The sequence below is a fragment of the Mesoplodon bidens genome, assembly GCF_964165515.1.
Source record: "Mesoplodon bidens genome assembly, chromosome: 9".
NCBI lineage: Eukaryota > Metazoa > Chordata > Mammalia > Artiodactyla > Ziphiidae > Mesoplodon > Mesoplodon bidens.
Window position 1 is genome coordinate 47993163 of NC_138166.1, and position 25333 is coordinate 48018495.

The window sequence follows — 25333 nt, forward strand, 5'->3', positions numbered from 1 at the left end:
TTTTGTGATGATAAAAAAATGTAAAGTACGATTGTATGACATGTCAGAACTCTGAAAGCATTGATTTTCTTAATTATTAAAGAATGCTGAAATCAATGTGACAAAAGACTAAATTGAACTGTCATGAAATAGGGACTTGCAGATTCTTCCAAAGACAATGGGATGTAAGAAGTGGACACTACTTAGTGCAAGAACAATGCTAAAAATGGGACTTAGACATTCTCTTACTGTTTATTAGTACCCATTTTTATCTAGTCATACTTAGGTGATTAATCATGTAGGTCTGATGAATTGAATTTTATAAAAATTAAATGCTGGTAAAAATAACCATTGTAATGAGCACTTAAAATGACAGATATGACTTTTAGTATAGGCTTTCTTCATTAACCTGAGTGTTTTTTCTACTACTCCTCAGAAAGCACTTTCTCTCTCCCTGTATTTGAAGATGAGGCTGATAATCAAGTGGCTATTCAGGTGTCCACATTTATTTGCAAAATCATCGCGTATTCCACAAACTCCCTCCATTACGTACATGGTCTTCTGTTCAGTAGTTTTACATACTTTTTACTGAATCAATACTGGCCCTTTCCTGTTCTGTCCAAAGAAGAACCCCCCCCCCCAATGCTTTATAACTCAATGAATGCAGTTCTGGCTCTTTATCTTGGAGACTTTTTTGCCTCAAGTCCCAATGTTATACCCCATCTTGTTTTCTGTTGTATGAAAGAGTGGTCTGATGACAGATTTCATTTCCCAGAATTTATTACCTATTGTGTATATTGCGGTTCAGTCACAATGACCCCATCTGCATTTAGGTTGAATGGGGGGCCCCCACCCTGACCCAATTTAATAAAAAAATAATGAGGCTACTCAAAGCTCATAGATGTGTCAGCACTATGAAAAGGGTCTATAATCAATGCAAATGTGATGTTTTCCTGCTTTGTGGAGCACAGAGGTTTGACACCCATCTCTTTTACTGGATCAAATCAGACTCTCTCTTTGCTTTGAGAATCTAATGAAAGGTATGGACTTTCTTCTTCCCTCAAAAAAAAAAAAATGCATGTGGCTGGATAATTTATTGAAATGTTAATTGGTGGGTTGTTTCATGCTCTATTTTTTCCTCCCTCCTGTTTCAGGAATGTGGTCAAGCCTCTTGAGATGTGAATTGTCCCCCTGAGGTTGTACAGAGCACAACCTGCCAATCCATTCATGGGAGGCCTCCCGGAAAGTTCGGGAAGCTTTGTATTGTCCAAGGATGGGGCTGGGAGAGTATCGGTAATGACCGAGCTCGGATTTCCTGCCATCCAAGGCAGAATGGGGGCTTGAGGTCAAGTTTAACTTGATTTAAAGTTTATTGCATAATATGATGTTTTTGCACACTTGTGTGTAGATGTAGGTTCCCATCCTCTCTATAATTCTATGTACCCACATATAATTTTACACAGTATTTCTGAGGGTTTGTGACCTCCATCCCCCAATTCATCCTACCCCACTCTCTGAGGTCAATAGTAAGAATTTTAACGTTTATTAAGCGGTTACTATTGAGTTTTAACACAGAATAATTCATGTATTTTTAATGAAGAGGAGTAAGGGTTAAGAGGTTAAATAACTTTCTTAAGGTCACACAAGCCGTATTGATGGAGGCAGGATTTGAATCCAGACACACATGGGGTAAAGTAAGCTATACTGTTGCACAAAAGCCATTGCTCTAGGATGCTATCCTCAGGACTTAATTTTATTTCTTTTATCTTCCTTAGTTTCCTAAAGACACACTTTAGTAATCCATGCCTCTGAACCTGGTCATAATGCAACAAATCCTCATACAGAGATCAGTCACCATTCACACTCTGACATATTAAATGAGGCCCCTGCTATGTGCCATTACCTGTTGGACCCAAGTCCCCACCATGCCATCCCCACATCTTAGAAGAACTCTGTGGCCTTGACTGGCTATTTCACCTCTCCAAACTTCAGGTTCCTTATCAATGAAATGGGGATGATAAAAATACCTATGATATGAGATTGGTGTGTGAATTATATCAAAAGCAGGGCATATTAATTACTTGGCATAGGATAGGGCCTAGTACATAAGAGTTCAATAAACGGCAGCTCATTGTTATAATTAAATTGCATTATTCTAACCATGAAGAATTGCCCTCAGTTGATACTTCTTTGAAAGCAGACAAGGCCAGGGATCTGGAAGGTCTTCTGTGACTCCTTCAGGCTTATAAATTCTTCCTTTGCACTACCATAGTATTTTTTTTTTTTTTTTGAGGTACGTGGTCCTCTCACTGTTGTGGCCTCTTCCGTTGCGGAGCACAGGCTCTGGACACACAGGCTCAGCGGCCATGGCTCACGGGCCCAGCCGCTCCGCGGCATGTGGGATCTTCCCGGACTGGGGCGCGAACCCATGTCCCCTGCATCGGCAGGCGGACTCTCAACCACTGCGCCACCAGGGAAGCCCTACCATAGTATTTTGAACATACTTCATTGTTGCATTTTGGATTCCATAAAAATTATGTTTTCACATATCTGTTTTCCATAACTGGACTGATAGCATCATATTGATTGCTGACATCTCAGTATCTAGCACAGGATCAAGCACTTAGGCCAGGAACTCCAGGAGTCCACCCCAGTTGTGCCTGGCTGTGACTGGGTATGGCCAGAATAAAATATGTCTATAATAATAATGATTTTGTATGTAGGAATACTAGGTATGAAATAATATTTGAAATGGAACAGAAAAGAATGAAGTACTATAGTTTCACATATTTTACCATTAGCATTTTCCCCCAGTTTTATTGATATATAATTGACACATACATATTACTATTTTTCTTATTCTTCTCAGGGACTGTTTAATTTTTTTACTGTAACAGAAAACACAGAATATAGCAATATTGTAAAGGTAACACACATCCAGCCTTCAAGTGAACTAAAGATTTTGTTAGATGTTCTTTATAGGATTTAAGTTAGAATTTAATATTGGAAAAAATAACTTATCATTGACAATAAATATACGACTTCTTACTTTTCCCTAGTCTGTGTAAATTGAGATCATTTTAAGTCAAGATTGGTAGCATAAAATGTCTTCAAAGCTGGTGCACAGAACTCCTGTACCAGTCATTTAAATGAGTTCTCAAAGAGTTGAAAAGAATCCTGATTTCATTCAATTTACTACTGATGTGTCTCATGGAGAGAAAGGTTGACTATTAACAAAATAGTCAGACTTGAGGAAAGGTTTTGAAGAAAGAAAATGAAAAGCATTTAAAATTTAAAATGTAAATCAAGTTTTTAGCTTTAGAATAGAATATTAATTCAGGCCAGACTAATTTCAAATTTATGATAATTTCATTAGCTGCATTGAAGCTTTCCTTGAGCCAATCTGTAAAAGAGTAGTTTGCTAATTAATAATTACAAAATATGGGAGATATTTAAGGCATTGTTTTCAAGCACTATTTGCATTTGTTGTTTTCAAGCACCATTTGCTCACAAGCTACTAATTATAATTTAAATTCATTTATTAACTTAGATCCAACAGAATCTTTGGTAATGTTTTACTATTCATTACTAATGTTATTGTAATTACTTAAAAGTTATATAAATGCATTTACGTTCCAATAATATAATTCAGAATTTTTAAAGTAATTAAACTTCATTTTCTGGTATAGGTTACATGTTAGTCTTTAATTTACTAAAAAAGATGTAATAGACAACCTCTAAATTAATACTCTCAACTATATAGTGAAGGACTGAACTGCTATGGAGAAGTAAATAAATAAAACATTCTTACAAGTATGTTGAAACCTGTCAATGTTTCTTTTTTTTTAACTAAGCTACAAAATTTTTATCCATCTGTCTTAAACTCACACTAATCAGATAAAATAATTTGTATAAGCTCTTTAATGCAATAGGGCATCTTTCCACTTTAATTTATATCCTTACATGCCCATAACGGTCATAGTTTACACCTTTGTTTCTCAAATAGTCCATGTTAATTTCTGTGGTAAAATTGTAAGTAATAGTAATTATTATAATGGATGATTAAGTTGAAGACAAATATCAATCCATGGTTCTTTTCAAAATGGTACTTTTTTTTTTTTTCTATCTCAGTAGTTATATAGAGCTCACCGATCCTCCAGTCTTCCTCTTAAACCTCTGACAAATCTTTTTAGAAGTCCCCCTGAGACCCTTCTTCTTTCTCTTTTCTCTGGGTTTTACTTGGGATTCTCACCTAAGTTCTTTCTCTTCCCCCTTTGTATTCACCTTTCATCTCAACTGTTGCCATGGAGTCAACCATAGCAACGATTCCCCAATCAATAGCTGTCTGATTTCTCAAAAGCAGCTCAATCCAATAGCTCACTTTGTCTCTGTGGTATTTCTTTATATATATAAAGCTAGAAAAAAAATCCCAGTTTTAATCATTCAAATGCTTTATTAATTGATGCATATATTTTTGCTGAAATTAGTGTTTCTTTGCATGTAATTTTGTTATTCTCAATAAGCAGGATTTGTTAAGAGAGTTTTAAATAATTTAAATTTTATATTTTATAAGCCCTTTACATAAAATAAATTCACAGAAACAAATGTTCTTTATATTCTTGTTCTAGAGGACAAACTGATCCCATGTGGAAGCTCTCCCTTCCATAGTGATTAACTAGAAATAACAGAAAAGATGTGTGATTTTCAAATCCATTACCACAGAGGAAAACATAAATGGGTAACTTTGGGGGAATCCTAGAAAAATTTAAAAAATGGAATTAAGTATGAGGAAAAAAACCCAAAGGGTGCTGCTCTGGAGACTGCTGGTTCCAGACAAAATGGTGTAAACACATTCCATTTTATTTCTCCCACTAATCACAACAACAACAACAACAAAAATCTTGGGAAAAAAAAATGTAAGACACTTAAAGAAGACTCTAAAGGAAGGAGAGAATAAAGTGGAATGGCTAGGGACCTTGGAACTTGAGGAACAACCTGGCAGTAAATTCTCTGAGTTTTTTCTTGCCTCATAAATACCTCAGCCTGAATGCTAGAGAACCTAGAAACATCAACAGTCACAGACAGAAAACAGCCCCAAGAAAAGTCTGCTTTCTCTAGCCAGAGGACCAGGAAAAGGTGATCCAACAAGACACAAACTCCTTAACCATACCTGCCTGTTCTGGGTGGGGGTGAACATTAGGAAAAGCACCACTCCTCTCCCCTACCACACTGGGCACTGCAGTGGCAGACCAAGGGGGCAGAGCTCTGTTTTCCACTCTTCCCACTGTAGTAACAAGGAGATGACCCTCGCCACATGAGTCAGAGGGTGAAACCGTGTCTTCCAAACTTGCCATGAAACAAAGAGGTGGTACCCTTCCATACACCCAGACAGTGCTGAGAGATTGTGGGATGTAGTACAGTCATCTGGGTAACCGAAGCAGAGCAGATCAGAATAGCATGGCAGAGTCTTGATAAACTAAACTGATATTTGAACTATAGTACACCAAAAGAGTAACAGGATATGCATTCTGAACCTAAATAGGTTGTTAAAGAAGATGACTTAATAGGAACCAAAGTCTCATAACAATACTCAAAGTGTCCAGGGTACAGTACACAATTGTCATACCAAGAACCAGGAAAGTCTAAACCAAATGAGAAAAGACAATCAATAGATGACAACATCTACATAACACAGATGTTGGAATTGTCTGAGCAGGATTTGCAAAAAGCTGTCTAAAATGCTTTAACAAGCAACTGTGAACAATTTTGAAACAAATTTTAAAAAACAGAAAATATTGCAAAGAAATACAAGATGTAAAGAAAAATTAAATGGAAATTCTAGAACTGAAAAATACAATAATCTAAATAAAAACCTCGCTGGACAGGCTCAATAACAGAATGGAGACACAAGGTAAGAATCAGTGAACTTTAAGATAGTTTAACAGAAATTATTTAATCAAAAATACATAGAGAAAATGTTTTTTGAATAAACTGAGCCCTAGGGACCTATAGAATAATAACAAGAGATCTTAGATTCATGTTATCAAAGTCCCAGAAAGAAAGAAAAAAAAATGCAGTATTGAAAACAATTCAAAGAAATAATGGCTAAAAACTTCACAAATTTGATGAAAGATATAAACCTACAGATTCATGAAGCTGAGCAAACCACAAACAGAATAAACTCTCCAAAATCTATACCTAAATACATCACAGTCACAGACAAGAGAAAAACTTTTGAAAGCAGTTAGGTAAAAATCAACACATTACCTACAGAGGAACAATGATTCAAATAACAGCTGGTTACTCATTAAAAATCATGAAGGTCAGAAGAAGTGATACAAAATTTTTCAAGTGCTGAAAGAAAAGAATTGTCAAACCCAGAATTATATATCCAGTAAAAATATGCTTCAGGAATAAGAAGAATTTGAGGATAAAAAAAAATTAAAGAGAAATTATCCCCAGCAGAATGAAAGAATAGCTAAAGGAAATTCTTCATACTGAAAGAAAATGATAACAGAAAGAAACAAAGAACATCAAAAATGAAGAAAGAACAACTTAAAGGATAAAATATATGGGCAAGTCCAATAGATTATTTTTCCTTGCAATTTAAAAAAATCATGTTTAACAGTTATAACAGTGTCTGATATGGTTCTCAGTGTATGTAGAAGTAATATTTTAAGACAACTATATTATAAAGAGGGAGAATAAAGTGACCTAAATGATGGTGATGCATCCACATTACACTTGAAGTGGTAAAATACTGATGATAATAGACTACAATAAGCTGCATATACTTATTGTAACACCTAGAACAACCACTTAAAAAAACTGAATGAAGAGACAGACTCAAGAGATAATACTGTAGATAAATCAAAATGGAATACGAAAAAAAAAATGCTCAAGCAACACCGAGAAAGACAAGAAAGGAAAAATCAGAAGAATGAAAAGTAAAGAGAATAAACAAAGCACAGAATAAATGGCAGACATGAATTCTGAAATATCAATAATTACCTTAAGTATAAATAGCCTAAAACACATGAAAAAGGGAGCTGCAAAGTACATGAAGCAAAAACTTACAGAAATGAAAGAAGAAATAGAGAAATCCATAATCACAGTTGGGGACTTCAATACCCCTTTGTTAAAAGTTAGTAGAAATAGTAGAAAAAAATGTTAGGAAGGATTTAAGAGAATTAAACAATACCCAGCCAAAGAAATCTAACTGATATTTATAGGAACATTCTACCCAACAGCAGCAGAACACACCTTCTTTTTAAGTGTGCTTGGGACATCCACAAAAGACTATTTCTTAGATCATAAAATGAACCTTAAGAAATTAAAAGAATTGAGATCATATAAAGTATGTTCTCTGATCATAATGGAGTCAAACTAGAATTCAATAACAGAAAGAAAGGAAAAAAATCACTAAACACTTAGAAATCAAACAATCTACTTCTAAATAATCCACGTGTCAAATAAGTAGTCCCAAGGAAAAACTTTTTAAATCAACTGAATTAAAATGAAAATACAGCACATCAGAACTGTAGAAAACCACAATGAGATATCTATCACTACATATTTACTAGAATGGCTAAAATAAAAAATAAAAAAATAATAATGACAACACCATATTCTGGCGAGGATCTGGAGAAACTGGATTTTTTCATACATTTCTGGTAGGGATGTAAAATAGTACAGCTACTTCAAGAAGCAGTTTGGCAGTTTCTCAAAAAACTAAACATGCAACTATCACATGACCCAGCAATTGCATTCCTGGGCATTTATCTTAGAGAAATGAAAACTTATGCTCACACAAAGACCTATAGATGAGTGTTCATGGAAGCTTTTTGTTATAATCAAAAACTGGAATCAGTCCAGATGTTCTTCAACAGGTGAATGGTTTAACAAACTTTTACACTGTTACAGTTACACTGACCATGGAAAACTACTCAGCAATTAATGTAAAATGAACTATTGATATATACAACAATTTGGATGAATCTCCAGGGAATTATGCTAAAAAGCCAATCCCCCAAAATTGCATACTGTATGATTCCACTTATGTGACATTTTTTTTTTTTTTTTTTTTTTTTTTGCTGTACGCGGGCCTCTCACTGCTGTGGCCTCTCCCGTTGCGGAGCACAGGCTCCGGACACACAGGCTCCGCGGCCATGGCTCGCGGGCCCAGCCGCTCCGCGGCATGTGGGATCTTCCGGGATAGGGGCACGAACCCGTGTCCCCTGCATCGGCAGGCGGACTCTTAACCACTGCGCCACCAGGGAAGCCCTGTGACATTTTTGAAATTGCAAAATTTTATAAAAAGAAGACAGACTAGTGGTTGTGAGGAGGTGGGGAAAGGAAGGATGAGAAGGAGAGAGGTATGGCTGTAAAAGGGCAACATAAGGGACCCTTGTGGTGGTGGTAATGGAACTGCTCAGTGGTAGAGGATACGTGAACCTACAAAGGTGATAAAATTGTATAGTACTTAATACACATACACATACAAATGAGTACAAGTAAAACTGGGGAAACCTGAATAAAATCAATGGGTTTCATCAATGTCAATAACCTAGTTGTGATATTATACTATAATTTTTCAAAATATTACCATTGATGGAAACTGGGCAAAGTGTATGAGGGATCTCTCTGTATTATCTCTTACCACTGCATGTGAGTCTACAATTATCTCAATAAAAATTTCAATTAAAAATATCTGTGGTATGTAGCTCAAGCAGTGATACAGGGAAATTTATGGGAATAAAATGCTTAAACTTTAGCCTGTGTTGCTAGTCATTTTTGCTCAGAAAGTCCTGATTATGCAGAAAGATGAAAATATTAGTTGCTTCTGGACAAATATATCACAGATTTAAATGTAAAATGTAATACTATAAAACTTTTAGAAGAAAACATGAAGAAAATCTTTGTGACCTAGAGTTGGGTAAAGAGTTCTTAGATATGACTCCAAAGGCATGATTCATAAAAGAAATAATCACTGAATTGGAGCTCATCAAAATGTGAAATGCTTGCTCTGCAAAATACCCTATTAAGAAGATAAAAACACAGAACAAAAACCGGGAGAAAATATTTGCAAATCATGTATTCAATGAAACATTCATATCCAGAACATGTAAAGAGTATTTTAACCTCAACAGTAAAGCAAACAATCTAATTAGAAATGGGTAAAAGATTTGAACATACACTTTACCAAAGGGAATAGAAAATATGTACACTTAAAATTTTTCAATACCATTAACATGGTAGGCAGAATAATGGCCTCCAAATGGTGTCCACCTTCTAATTTCTGGAACCTGTGAATATATGATCTTACTTGGTGGAAGGGACTGCAGATGTGATTAAAGTTAAGGGCCTTGGGACTGCCCTGGCAGTCCAGTGGTTAAGACTTTGCCTTCCAGTGAACGGGGTTCGGGTCCAATCCCTGGTCGGGGAGGTAAGATCCCACATGCCTCGGGGCCAAAAAAACCAAAGCATAAAACAGAAGCAACATTGTAACAAACTCAATAAAGACTTTAAAAATGTTCCATGTCAAAAAAAAAAAAACTAAAAAAAAAAAAAAATCTAAAAAAAAAAAAAAAGTTAAGGACCTTGAGATAGGGAGATTATCCTGGGTTATCCAGGTAGGCCCAGTTTTATCATATGAGTCCTTAAAAGGTGAAAATCTTTTCTGGCTATGGTCAGAGATACACAACAACAGAAGGGTCAAAGATATGTGATATTGCTGGCTTTGAAGATGGAAGGAGGGCCAGGAGCCTCTGGTGGCCTCTAGAAGCTAGAAAAGTCAAGGAAATAAATCTTCCAAAAAGGAATGAAGCCCTGCCTACACCACGATTTTAGCCTCATGGGACCTGTGTCAGACTTCTGAACTACAGAACTATAAAACAATAAACTTGTGCTGTTTTAAACTGCTAAAGTGGTGGTAAGTTGTTAGGGCAGCAATAGAAAACTAATACAATCAGTCATCACAGAAACGCAAATTAAAACCATGATGAGATACCAATACATGCCCATTAAAACAGCTAAAATAAAAAGTACTGACAGTAGCAAACACTGGAGAGGATGTGGAGAAACTGAATCCTCATAAATTGCTAGTGGGAGTGTAAAATGATACAGCTACTCTGGGAAGCAGTTTGGAATTTTCCTTAAAACCTAAACACGCAACTATCACATGAGCCAGAAATTGTACTCCTGGACATTTATCTTAGAGAAATGAAAACTAATGTTTACACAAAAACCTATAAAGTAATGTTCATAGAAGCTTTATTTGTAATAGCCCAAAACAAACAGGCAACAATCCAAGCGTCCTTCGATGGGTGAATCAATAAACGAACAGTGATATACCCATACTATGAAATAATTCTCAGCAATAAATAGAAACAAACTACAGATACATGCAACAACTTGGATGGATCCCAAGAGCATTATCTGAGTGAAAAAAAAAAGTCAGTCTCAAGGAGTTGAATACTGTATGATTCCATTTGCATAACATTCTCAAAGTGACAAACTACAGTGATGGAGAACAGGTCAGTGGTAGCCAGGGGTTAGGGTTGGGGAAAGTGTGTGACTATTAAGAGATAAAATGAAGGACTTTATCTGCAATGATGGAACATTGCTGTATCCTGGTTGTGATGATAGTTATCTGAATCTATGTCATAAAATTTTATAGAACTACCCCCCCCAAAAAAACACAGTATACAACAGCATCATTCATAATAGCCAAAAAGTGGAAACAACCCAAATGTCCAACAACTAATGAATGGATACACAAAATGTGGTACATCAATATAATGAAATGGTTTTTGGCAATAAAAAAGAATAAAGTACTGATACATGCTATAAAATGGATGAAAACATTAGGCAAATATACAGAGACAGAAGGTAAATTAGTGATTGCCTAGGACTGGAGGATAGAGAATCAAGAGTGACTGCTAATGGGTATGGGTTTTCTTTTTGGATGTAATGAAAAGGTTCTAAAATTAGATTATGTTGATGGTTGTACAACTCTGAATTTATGACAAATCAGTGAATTGTGCACTTTAAATGAGTGAATTTGTGGTATATGAATTGTATGGCATATGGTATATGAATCATAATTTCAGTAAAGTTATTTTTTAAAAAAAAGGAGTGCATGTCAAAACTGGTGAAATCTGAATGAGGCCTGCACCTGAGCTAATGGTATTGTGCCAAAAGGAGTTTCTTGGTTTTGACAACATTGTACTGAGTGAAGGGTACATGGGAATCCTCTGTACTATTTGGCAACTTCTTGTGAGTCATAAATTATTTCAAAATTAAAAATATATTTTTAAGGAAAGTGTGCTGCTTCATGCACTTGGTTGAAAGACCTTTGAAGCAGGAGGGAGCCCTGGGGCAATGGACAGAAAGATGACAGGGTTACTACAGCGGGAGCAGTCAAGTATGTCAACCACTCCATGGTTCTCCCTGTGTAAAGAAACAAGCAAGAGTGGTGCCCACCGTCAGGCAGCAACAGCACATGTAGAGGCCTCCACTGGAAAGGAAGTACTAGGATCTTGGAATAATGGTCACAAACAGGAGGAATGAAGAGTGTCCATCCCTCCTGTAGCTATAGGTACACCCCAATCAGTAGTCTATTCTGCCTCTCCCACAAGTGACTGCAAGCAGTCTGCCAGTCCACTCCCAGCATCATTTCATGAATCTCCCCCATATGTAGGCTGGAGTAAACTGATGGAGCTTTCCCAGGATGGCCAAACAGGGCAACACAAATACAAAGATACACACACGACCACTTAACAGTTGAGATTAGCCAGCATCATGAGAAAGAGGTACCATGCATGAAAGAATGCACACGTGAAGAAATAGTTAATAGAGCTGGCAACACTGGACTTTAGACACCATCACTACTTTATTTACCACATATTTCCTGAGCTTCCTTGTTATGTACCAGGTACTTTAATTTCTGGAGATACCACAGTAAACACAACAGGCAAGGTTGCTACCATCATGGACATTTCAATTTTTCCTGGTCGAGACAGACAACAAAAATATAAACAAAAGAAAATATCAGAGCACAAAACATGTTTTGGACAAAAATAAAGCAGAGTGGACCTTCCCTGGTGGCGCAGTTGTTAAGAATCTGCCTGCCAATGCAGGGGACACGGGTTCAAGTCCTGGTCCGGAAAGATCCCACATGCTGCAGAGCAACTAAGCCCGTGCACCTCAACTACTGAGCCTGTGCTCTAGAGCTTGCATACCACAACTACTGAGCCCACATGCCACAACTACTGAAGCCCGTGTGCCTAGAGCCCGCGCTCTGCAACAAGAGAAGCCACCACAATGAGAAGCCTGTGCACCGCATGAAGAGTAGCCCTGCTCACTGCAAATAGAGAAAGGCTGCACGCATCAACGAAGACCCAACGCAGCCAAAAATAAATAAATAAATAAATAAAAAATAAAGCAGAGTAAGAAAGGAGTAGAGGGGAGAGAGAATATGTCTTTGAGGGTATTAAGTGCTGCTTTGGATAAGGTAGTCAGGGATTCTCTCTCTGATGGGGAGGTATCCTTCAAGTGGAGATCTGAATAGTGGTGGGAGCAAGTCTTATAATGTCCGGCGGGGTGGAAATAGGGCAAGCAGGGGAGGGAAACAGGTATCTGTGTGTGGAGGGTTTGAAATTTTGACAACAGCAGGGAAACCAAAGTGTTTGGAGCAGAATGGGCAAGGGGGGAAAGTTCAGAGAATCCACAGGAGTCTGATTGTCTAGGACAATCTAGGCCATTTTAAGGACTTGTAATTTTATTCTAAGCTTAATTGATACAGTATATTCCAAAAGTATTTTAACCAGCAATTCTTTAAAAAGAATCAGCCAGCAATCGTGTGAATTAAAGGCTTCATCTTTGAAATGAATCATTCAATAGATGAGTAGAATAGCAGATGGGACACACAAAAAGAGCAAATTAGTGAGCTGGAGGAAAAACCCAAATATTTTTTTTCCAGAATACAGGACACACACACAATAAAAAAGATGTAAAGTAAGAAGAGGAAGACAGAATCTCAAACAATCCATCCAGAAGGTCCAAATTTTATCTAATAGAAGTTTTGGAAGATACTATTAGAAAAGTCCTTTTAGGAAAAATGGAGAAGAGACAATGTTCAGAGCAATACAAATATAAATATATGCTTAAATAATACCATTAAGAAGTTTCAATTTATATGAAACAGAGCAAATTCTGCACCTAATAAAGACATAAATATTTATCAAAAATCCATGGATCATTACAAAATATGACCATATACTACACAAGAAGACAGTTATTTTATAAGACTATTACAATCTCTAAATGTAAACAAGGCAAATCCTGCCCAAGAAAAAAATTAGAGGTCAATTTCACTTAAGAACATAGAGGTAGAGTCCCAAATAAATATTAGCAAATCAAATCTGGCAGTGTATTTTTTAAAAATGATGAAGTAGAGTTCACTGTTTTTTAAAAAACTCTGTATGTAATTTATTGTGTTAACACATTAAAAGTTAAAGCAATATGATTATGTCAAATGACATAAGTAAAACTTTAGGTAGATTTCAACATTCATTTAAACTTTAATTTTTATTTTTTCAGCTACAAGAGATTTATTAAAGAAAGGCTTCCTAGAGACATTAAGCGAATGGGAAAAGGACAGGGAAAGGGAAGAAGCCAAAAATGGATGTGATTTCATGTGAAGTCCCAGCCTGATTCCAAGGGGAACTCTGGAGCATAAATTACTCCTTAGACCATGTCCTTCCTTGAAGCAGGGAAAGAGGGCTTGGTATTCTCTGCACTTCCTGCAACTGTGGTTTGGTGTCTGACATTAATTTGGGGTAAATCTTCAGTCGTTATTACTTCAAATATTGCTTTTGTTCCTTTCTCTCTTTCTTCTCCTTCTGGTATTCCCATTATGCATGTTAGATCTCTTGTAGATGTCTCACAGTTTCTGGTTATTCTGTTCTGTTTTCTTCAGTCTTTTTTTTTTCTTTGCTTCTCAGTTTTGGAAGTTTCCATTAGGATATCAAGTTCAGAGATTCTTCCCTCAGCTGTGTCTAGTCTACTAATGAACCCATCAAAGCCATTCTTCATTTCTGTTATGGTGATTTTGATCACTAGCAATTCTTTTTGATTCTTTCTTAGGATTGCCATCCCTCTGCTTACATTATCTGTCTGTTCTTGCATGTTATCTAGTTGTTCCATTAGATTCCTTAATATATTAGTCACAGTTGTTTTAAATTTCTGGTCTGATAATTCTAATATTCCTGCCATATCTGACTCTGGTTCTGATGCTTGTTCAGTCTCTTTAAACTGTGTTTTTGCCTTCTAGTATGCCTTCCAGCCTCTCTGGGAAACAGTGCCATGGTAGGAAAACTTGAACTGTAATCATTAAAGACTTGCTAGAGGATTAGTATGGACAAGTACGAAAGTTAAAAACTCCAAGGAGACCCAGTCATGGGGGGCAGTCCCACACTTGTAAATTTTATCACTAGGAGCTCCAACAGGTCCTCACAGTGAATATCAGAGAAAATTCCCCTTGTGCTTCTAGCAGCAGAGGGGAAAAATAACCTTTTTGAAATGTGTCATTGCATTCTATTCTTCTTAACAAAGGCTGCCCTCGGGGATAAACTATTTTACCAGAGAGTAACCTGGGGAAGGGAAACACTCAACTCCAGACTCCTGTAGCCATCCTCTCCCAGCTAAGAAAGGGGAGGTGGGGGGGACTTAGAAGCACTGGTGAGGTTCACAGTGCAGGGGCAGAGGCTCACCAAAAGACTGAGACCTAATCATAGGACTATAGAACACCTCCTTTCCCACACCTCACCACCACATCACTAAAGGCCTACTTACAACTGTTCCTTTTACTCAGTATACCTAAATTAGTGGATAAATACCAAGTTCACGGAGGGTAAGATTTGCCATTTTAAAGATGTCAATTCTCCAAAAATGAATCTATAAATTCAGTGTATCCCATATCTAAGGTCAATAGGATTTTTCATAAACTTTTACATGCTAATTATAAAATTTATATGGAGGTGTAAGATTTTAAGAACAATCAAGATATTTTTGCTTTAAAAAGGTAACTGGTTTGGGGTAATAGAATCGTTCAATCTAATATGCAATTGTATTATAAATCTATAGTGATTTATTAAATTTTTAAAAAATTAATTAATTTATTTTTGGCTGCATTGGGTCTTTGTTGCTGCACGCGGGCTTTCTCTAGTTGTGGCGAGCAGGGGCTACTCTTTGTTGCGGTGCGTGGGCTTCTCATTGTGGTGGCTTCTCCTGTTGCAGAACACAGGCTCTAGGCATGCAGGCTTCAGTAGTTGTGGCACATGGGCTCAGTAGTTGTGGCTTGTGGGCTCTAGAGCGCAGGCTCAGTAGTTGTGGTGCACGGGCTTAGTTGCTCTGCAGCATGTGGGATTTTCCCGGACCAGGGCTCAAACCCATGTCCCCTGCATTGGCAGGCGGATTCTTAACCACTGCGCCACCAGGGAAGCCCCTATAGTGATTTAAATAGCATTATTGGCACAATAAGAAAAAGAGATCAATTTTTTAAAGAATAAAAATTCTAGAAACAGACCCATGAATACATAAGAAAGTCAAATTGCAGAAGAATTACAAAGATAAATGAATATCCAAAAAGATACTTGGTCTCACAAAGATTCAGAAGCATACAAATAAAAAGGAAAATGAAATACCTTTTTTTGTGCAACAGGCAAAAATAAAATGTCCAATAACATCAATTGATTGGTAAGGATTAGAGAGAAAGGTATTTTCATATTGTTGTTGTGTTAACTTAGTATAGCCACTCTGGAGGACAATTAGGCAGTGTAGTAATCAATTAAAACTGAATATATGCATACTCTAAGACTCAGCAAATCTATTTCTAGGCATTTACCCAATAGAAACATTTTTACTTATGCACAAGAAATCACATGCAAGATTATTTATTGCATAATTATTTGTGATAGCAAAAAATTTGAATATCAATTAGAGTCAGTTAAATAAACTAAAGCACATTCGTGCAGAGGAATATTATGCATCAAAGAATAAAGTACTCCTGTGAGAACTAGTAACATGGAAAATATACGTAGGTGACCTCAAGTTCAGAGATATAATTTAAATATTCATAAGAGTTTTATATGGGGCTTAATGATAAGCAATATTGATAGACAGCATATGAAAAGAATTCAGGTAGGATTCATGCAAGCTCAAAGATCTTTAGAGTTAAATGGAACTGCATTTACTTATTTTAGCCTTAGGAATGCAAGCTTTAATCAAGTGATGTTGCCCCCTGTGTAGGATTTCACAATCTAATCTGATTTAAATCATGAGTAATTAAAAGGTTAATTTTGTGTCAATTTGGCTGGCCCAGATATTTGGTCAAACATTATTCTGGATGTTTCTGTGAAGGTGCTTTTGTGGGTTTTTCTTTTTTTTAGTTTATTTTTATTGGAGTATAGTTGATTTACAATGCATTAGTTTCTGCTGTACAGCAAAGTGAATCAGTTAAACATATACATATATCCACTCTTTTTTAGATTCTGTTCCCATATAGGTCATTATGGAGTATTGAGTAGAGTTCCCTGTGCTATACAGTAGGTTCTTATTAGTTATCTATTTTATATATAGTAGTATGTATATGTCAATCCCAATTTCTCAATTTATCCCTCTCCACCTTTCCCCCTTGGTAACTGTAAGTTTGTTTTCTACATCTGTGACTCCATCTCTGTTTTGTAAATAGGTTCATTTCTACTAATTTTTTAGATTCCACGTATAAGCGATATCATATGATATTTGTCTTTCTCTGTCTGACTTAACTTCACTCAGTATGACAATCTCTAGGTCCAACCATGTCACTGCAAATGGCATTATTTCTGTGAAGGTGTTTTTGAAATGAAACTAACTTGGTGGACTTTGAGTAAAGAAGATTACTCTCCATAATGTAGGTGGGCCTCATCCTATTAGTTTGAGGCCTTAATAAAACAAAGACTGACATCCCCTGAGCAATAAGGAATTCTTCCTGCAGACTGCCTTTGGACTCAAACTGCCCCCTCTTTCCTGGGTCTCCAGCCTGCTGGCCCACTCTGCAGATTTTTGGACTTACCAAGCCTCCACAATCACATGGGCCATTTCCTTAAAATAAATCTCTCTCTATGTAACTATGCATAGCCTATTGGCTCTGTTTCTCTGGAGAACCCTGACTAATCCAGTAATGACAGGACTCAGATCCAGGCATGTAAGCTATGTCTGTGGCCAGCTTACTCTTGAAGTTTTGGAGTCACTGGCTTTTCAATTTTTCATATAAGTAAGGACCAGTGCATAACATCATTGTCACAGTGATCCAATTATGCAAGTCTATAACCTCTGTTTGTTGCAAAACTCTATCAAGCAAAGAAAACAACCCCAAAATTATATAATAAAGTAACCCCCAAAATCATGTGAAATAACATAATTTTTCTTTAGTAGGTAAGCATCTTTCAACCCTAAGAGAATTTGAAGGTAAATATATAAATGTCAAGATAAACAAATCTGTGTTTTCAATAATTTAGTATTCAGAATTTTGCATAATTTTATATTCCATATACCTGTAATATTCAAAATTTGTTCTGATAGAATAATAGCTTATTAGAATAGCAATCTTGTGATTCTAATTTAAAATGTATTATATAATTTATTTAGGCTTGTGATTTTAATTTAATGTCTGTGCTTCATAAATATTAATGGAACATTAAGAGAATTTAAGAATCATCTATTTATAAGTACAATTTATTTCATATATGAGCTATTTAACTACTCCGGAAAATTTTGTTTGTTAAATCAGACAATGTAGAACTTTAAAAGGAAACAGAATATTAGTTTCATGAATACAGTTTGGATAAAGAAGTTTAAATACCTAACTCTATAAATTGGTCTTAATATTAATCAAAGACCTCTTAAAGGGATTGTTGAAATTTGCTATGAATAGAATACTAAGATTTGTAATCTCTTCTTCAAGCATAAGATATAGGTTTCATAATCTATAACTAATAAATGATCAATTATTAAAAACAAAGATCACCTCTGAAGAGTGTTTTCTGTGCTAAAAAAGTCATCCTCAAGGCACCAGAAAAACTAGTTGACAATATCGCTTCATGAACACACAATCACACAATAATACCATATGTTTCTATAGGTACATATATAAGAAAATAATAGACAAAGAAAAGAATACATATGAAACTAAGCAAAGTATTTTCCCATGGACAAAGGGTAGGGAGATTTTAATTTTATCAGTAACATTTGAATATTTTGCAGTGTGAAAGCATACATGTGCTGCTTGTGTAAGAAAAAATAAATTAAAGAAAATCCTTTGTCAGGTCATGTGTACCCATTCCGGGTTCAATAATCAGGGGTTGATATACTTCTGACTCTCTATGTTGTCTCAAAACGAGTCTGTGTCAGGAGTTAACCTTGCTCCTTTCATACTAACACAAAGCCATTCTCCTAACACTACCATTTCCAACCACCTTCCTATCTGAGGGGCTTTATATAATGGGTAAAACTAAAATATACAAATAAGACTCCAAATGTAATTTTGGTACTAATGTTGAGAGTTTTGTTGGATTTGTCAGTATCACCATGGCAAGAGGTGAAACATAATAGTTTAGGGAATATCAACGAAAGTAGGAGGGCATGCTTGTAAAAAGGCTCTGGGGTGGGGAGCTCCTGACATACAAGATCATATTTTCCAAGTGTAGCCTGGAGAAGAAACTTGTTATTTTCAAAGAAAATAAAGGTAGAATTCCTCTTGAGGTGCTAAGACTCTTGTTTTTTTGCTAGAAAAGAACCTGCAGCCAGGCTGGATGTGAAATGACAGGCTTTGAGACATGGTCTGGAAGAGAAGGCAGAACAGAGGGAAAGTGAAAATCCTTGGCATAAAGATTTCATTCTAGAGCAAAACTGGAGGGCCCTAATATTGAAGTAGAGTGTCCTTGGGTCAGTGTCCTTTTAAAATTACCATGTATGATCCTTTCTTGAAGAACAAATAGGCAAAATAAAGTGGCATTACTGGAGCTTGTATACAAAGGTTTTTGAAAGATGAGATATTTAATTAAAATTGCTGCTATCCATTAACAACTTGTGCTTAGAAAGTTTTTAGAAAAGTTTATTAGGTTTCAAAATTATAGGGTTTTAAATTTTATTTATTATTATTATTTTTCTTAAGAAATAGGTCAGTAATGCATATTGTCTTTCCTGGCTAAAGCTCTAGTAATATCTGACATGACCATAAAACTCCTTGCTGAAATCATGTGTAGAAATTTGCTCAGCACAGGAGATAGTTCCACCCTGACCTAGAAACCAGAGCCAGGAGCTGAAAGATCTGATCCAACCTTCCTTTGCTCCTACATGTTAAGCCTCAGAAGAGGGAAAGTCCCCAGCTATCCAGGTGAGCTGCACAACTCCTGGGCAGAACTCAACTCTGAACTCTGCAGGACCCCCAGGTAAGCAGTGGCTCTCCTCTGCCACCCTGCTGGAGGACAGTGTCCAGGAATGGTGGCAATAAAGATCATTTCTGTTCCCACATAGTCAGGATGTTAATCATCAAAAGACCAGTTGGGATTATTACAGAGAAACACCCTTCAGTGCTCTCCTGGAACAGTAAGAACACAAGAAGAATTTTGGTTTTACCCTTGGAAACCTGAGAGGGAGAGAGACGCTGGAGAAATGGACTGATGGCCCAGCAAAATGGTGAGACAACTGGGTGGAAGGAAGAATGAGGACAAGAAAGAAATGTCCAGTGAGGAAGGTGACTGGGAGTTAGAACAAGAAGAGGTGGAATAAGGCTACTTAATAATTACTTTTATACTGTTTATTTGGCTGTACTGTGAAGTGACTCTCCTCCATCCCCCAGCTACCTGAATCTTCAGTGCCAAAATGTATTAATTGTCTTAATGGTTCTTTGTAGATCCTTAAAGGAAAGGGAAGGTAGTTGCATACTGCAGGGTGGAAGGAAGAGAAGAGACACAGGAAATAAGACACACAGCAAAGGTGGAGAATTTCAAGTAAGCAAGAAAGAAGGGTGATCCAAGCCCCTGAACTTCATGCCAAGGAATCTTTAGGGAGACTTAGAGCAACCCATTACATGAGATGGGGTTTGAGCAAGTTAAAAAACCTATTAAAGAGAAAGATAACTCCAAAGTTTGGAGGTGTGAGGACCACCCAGGAGGCTATCACATGTATTACACATCACTGACACCAGACACGGAGAAATGAAGAGGTCAAAGACTGGTTCTATGTATTCCAGTGGACTCTGAGATTCATTATCTACTTTTTGTCCATGCATCTATCCACCCATCTATCTGTCACTGATTTTATCTATCAAGTTGTTCACTCCCAGTTTTCCTCAATATCACTATTTCCTTTAAGCTTTGAATGGTTTCTTCAGTATTGAAGGGAATTTCTTTTCTAGTTAATAACAGGGGTAGAATTAGCAAGCACAAATGCAGTCTGTGGCCACAACCTAAAACCAACAAAACACAAAGAAAAACACAAAGAAAAAAGTGCTTTTTCTTGCTATTTCCCTCTTTGGTGGCAAGAGTTTGCTTACTAAAGCTTTAGGAGATGGCCTAAGTGAGTTTCTCTGTAGCCCCCTGGGGGTGGGGGTGATGGGGACAACTTCCGGTCCCAGGTCAGCTCCACAGCCGCCCTTGGACTAGAGGAGTTCAGCTGTCAGCACTCATGGATGATCACCAGCCTGGAGTCTAGCAGAGACTGCTCCCCCACAAGCCCACTGTCCTCTTTCATCCCTTCTTCCTGTGTGCTCTTCACTGTTCAATTCTGTCCAATTTCCCCCACCAGGAATTTTCCATTATTCCAGTGGCCTGGACAAATTCCTGTGATTTCTCATGACCTATGGGCCTCTATGCAGTGCCTCATGTCGCTAGAATTGGCTTCATTTTTCACTTTTAAGATATTCAAGTAACTTCAATTTCTTCTCACTTAGAATAGTCACACGACTTACTTTCTAAATTTTGGAATGTAGGAGAGGTTACTTGAAATGAAATATAAGGTTATGAAGAATACTGAGGACTTAATTAAGCATCCCCCCTCCATCTCTGCAATTTAATCATATTTCATGTAAACAGTCATTATGTTTTCAAGTCATAAAATATTAAGTAAACATGGATGATAACCACTATCTGTGTTTGAAATGAGAAAGAGCCCTGCCCCTAACTGCCACACCAAAAGTGAGCTCATCTTCCCCCAAGGCAGCCAGGCAAATTCAAGCTCCAGAGCTTCTGTGAAATATAAAATAATGAAAAGAAAATGCACAGGCTTAAAAAAAATAATGATAATAATAATAAAACTCTGCTTGCAGGAAAAATAAATGAAAGGCAGAAAATGAAATAGGTCTCCAAAAGTAATTCCTTAAGACTCTATGTCAATTCTCCTAAAATAAAACATACCAAATAAAATCTAAATTCCTCCTGCTTGCCTGTGCTGTACACACATAGTCCATTAGCAAAGGGGATGGGGTCCCTGGAAACGGAAGCATCAACCCAGTGAGCAGTGCCTTGGTCTTTATAACATTGCCTCTAGGAAGAAAGTTCTTGACCTCTCCCACCACCCATAATTGTCCCTTCTCTGACCCTAGAAATGAGTGCTTTCAATTTCCACTTGTTAAAATGCTGGCCTGTCTTCCCAAGCTGCAGTTAGGTTCATGATGTCCCCTACAATGTCAAGGGCTGGCCCCAGAATCTGATTATCTGCTAATCTTTACTTCTGTTCCTCAGATGTCTCCTTGAATGGGCTTTGAGTCTCTCGCCTAAAACTGTGATACTCTTCCTGTTTCCTGTGGCAGGCCCAGTTCTATCACTTGCACCCCTTTTTGTCAGCCTGCATGACAAAGCTGTTCACCAGAACAAAGAATAAATGGCAGGAAAAGGTACTCAAAGGAAGAAATCATGCATTTTTCAGAAAACTTACCAACTTGATGAAATTATCAAAATTGTTTTTCAGTAGTTCTTACTAGATACAAGTATATGGTAGCCCTCAGAACTTAGGAAAAACATATATACTTACAGTCTACTACACTGGATTTATATATAGCTATTTCAGTGAAAAAGCACACTATAAAGAATCAGCACTATGCAAAGTGGAGTGTTTGGGGTGAAAGGCAACCATTTTAAAAAACAGTCAGGTATCAAACAAGGTCAAAGAATTTTTCAAAAAGTGGAGTACCAGAAGGAATGAGCTAAAAGATAAAAGATGGTAGCTGGAAAATGAAATTTTAAAAGTAAGACTTTAGAACTGTTGTGATTAGTGGTAATAGCAAAATCTTAAAGTATAACCATAGAAGTAGGCAGTGAAGTAGGGTAGAGACAAGGTCACTGGAGGAAAGGCAATTGTGGAACTGAAAATGTAAGTGTGGAAAGGTTACACACAAGGATGTTAAAATCACCGAGCATTTTGGCAGTAGAGTATAAAAGGGAGTGATTGTGAGCGGGGGCAGAACCATCTAGGACAGATGGGGAAGTATCCTGGGGTTGGGGGGTCAGTAGATAACACAGAAAGTTGAAAAGAGTATTTAGAGATGATGTTTCAGAACATAGGGGATTTTGTTAATGACTGACTATGGGTTTCAGAGGACACAACAAAAGTGTTTTGGAAGTTGGGGGTGGGGGAGGATAGGGAGATGGGAGAAAGTACCCTGCCATATGGGAAGAGTCTGCAGGATGAAGGCTGACTAGGAAGCCTGGGCTTCTCCACGTGACCACATAACATAGGGATAAAGGGCCTAATGAGATGAAACATATATTGGAGGTGAGGAGGTGAGTTGTTCCAGGGCGCTCTTGTCACTCTTGTCCATGGAGGTACAGAGGCCAGGAGAGGGGCCGATTATGCCAAGCAGAGATAACTCTGGAGATTTCTTTCCAATCCTCTATCACCTCCACTGTCCACATTGTTCCCAGTCCATATAAAGGGACAGATAGCAAATAGGCTGCATTCTCTATGGTCAGGGAAGGACTGCCTGGAGCACTGTGGTATAAAGAACTTCAAGGCCACATTCAGATTCAGGAGACAAGGAAAATGATCACCTCTATGCCAGTATCTGCCTTCCCTAGCTTAAGGTGATCCCTAAAGCTCAGTTCAATGTCTAATTCTCCATCCTACTTCCTACTTTTCAACCTGCCTCCTAGCCACTTAGGAATTTTACATATGTCACTTTGCTTCAGGCTACAACCTCAACCCTTCCTGAAGATCCTCTACACAACTTGCTGTGCTCTCTGCTAACGAACCCCCCGTTTCCATGTCCAGACAAGACCTCATTCCTAAGCACTAAAAACTTGTCTGCAATCTTCTCCTGGGCTTGGAGCACATCAAAGGTGCTCATCAATCTTCCCTGTCCATGCCACCCCAATCTGTTCCTCTCCCATCCCAGTTAGTGTATCCCCATTTACACATTTGAACAACCCAAGTCATCTTCAATTCTCCTTCTCCCCCACGTCTTATCAGTCACCCATTTCCATCCCTTCAATCTCTGAAATTCCTTAAATCTGCTCCTTGTCCTCCCTCCCCACGGCCTCAACCTTGTTCACATCTTCTCTCAAGGAGACTTAGGAAGTAGACTCTACCCAACTCACCCTCCAACAGCCATCAGAGTGACCTTTGTGAAACACTGTTTCTCCCTTCCTTAAAAGGCTTTTGTAGTGTGCTCCAAAAACAAAGAAGATAAACTCAAAGGGCCAATATTGCCAGAACAAAGAGTTACAGGACTCCTATCACTGTGTCACAACGTGACCAGTGCAGTGTCCCAGAGCCCTTGCAAGCAGCATGCCCTGTCCCTTTCCCATCCCATATAAGGAAAGACATTTGCCCCGTTTTTCTCCCTCTCAGCACACTGAATGCAAACATACTCTGCCCAGTCAGCAAATGACTTGCACATTCCCTGGCTATAAAAACAGACAAGCAACCCATGCTCATTGTCGACTTTCCCTGACTACCAGGAAGTCGGCCTGCTATTCTTGCAGCGACCCTTCTCTTTAATAAACTCTATCTTCCTTACATTCTGCCTTGTGTCTGGAAATTCTCTTCCAACCTGTGCTCCAACCACGACAGCTTTAGTGGCTTTGCAGCACATACAGGATAAAAATCAATGTTCTTAGCCCTTGACAGATAACATTGTACATGTTTGTTCAGGTGCCTCCTCTCCCACTAGATTATGATCTCCACCAAGGCAGAAAGGTATGCCTCCTTTCTTTTGAGTTCCCAGTAACTTCTTAGAGATGCAGAACATACTCAATAAATGTGAAGTGAAGTAGTGCAAGCAGGCAGAGGAAAAGTATAAAAAGTAACCCAATTTTAAAGATGCTCTTTCATGAGAGTTGACATGAGCGCATTTTCTATAACTCTTGCTATAGCTAATTCACTTCTGCTCTTCCATAAATAGCAAAGGAATAAATATTTTTTAATTTGACAATTAACAAAAAATATATCTGGGTGGAAATGAGGGTTTTTTGTTTTGTTTTGTGTTTTGGAAATGAGGTGTTTTTTGTTCATTTGTTTAACTTTTTATTTTATATTGGAATATAGCCAAATAACAATGTTGTGACAGTTTCACATGCACAGCAAAGCGACTCAGCCATACATATACACGTACCCATTCTCCCCCAGACTCCCCTCCCATCTAGCCTGCCGCGTAACATTGAGCAGAGTTCCCTGTGCTATACAACAGGTCCTTGTTGGTTATATGTTTTATTTTTATTATTGTTTTTATTTTTTTTAACATCTTTATTGGAGTATAATTGCTTTACATTGTTGTGTTAGTTGCTGCTGTATAACAAAGTGAATCAGCTATATGTATACATATACATATATCCCCATATCCCCTCCCTCTTGCATCTCCCTCCCACCCTCCATATCCCACCCCTCTAGGTGGTCACAAAGCACTGAGCTGATCTCCCTGTGCTATGCGGCTGCTTCCCACTAGCTATCTGTTTGACATTTGGTAGTGTTTATATATCAATGCCACTCTCTCACTTCGTCTCAGCTTATCATTCCACCCCCGGGTCCTCAAGTCCATTCTCTACGTCTATGTCTTTATTCCTGTCCTGCCCCTAGGTTCTTCAGAATTTTTTTTTTTTTTTAGATTCTCTATATATGTGTTAGCATATCGTATTTGTTTTTCTCTTTCTGACTTACTTCATTCTGTATGACAGACTCTAGGTCCATCCACCTCACTACAAATAACTCAATTTTGCTTCTTTTTATGGTTGAGTAATATTCCATTGTATATATGTGCCATATTTTTTTTATCCATTCATCTGTCGATGGACACTTAGGTTGCTTCCATGTCCTGGCT

The 25333-nt window shown here is 37.5% G+C and overlaps 1 protein-coding gene across 2 annotated transcripts in view; it reads right to left on the minus strand.

Annotated features, from left to right (window-relative positions):
• ASB4 (ankyrin repeat and SOCS box containing 4) overlaps positions 1 to 25333 on the minus strand; it is a 121262-nt gene that overhangs the window by 84728 nt on the left and 11201 nt on the right. The gene's annotated exons all lie outside the window — the stretch shown is intronic.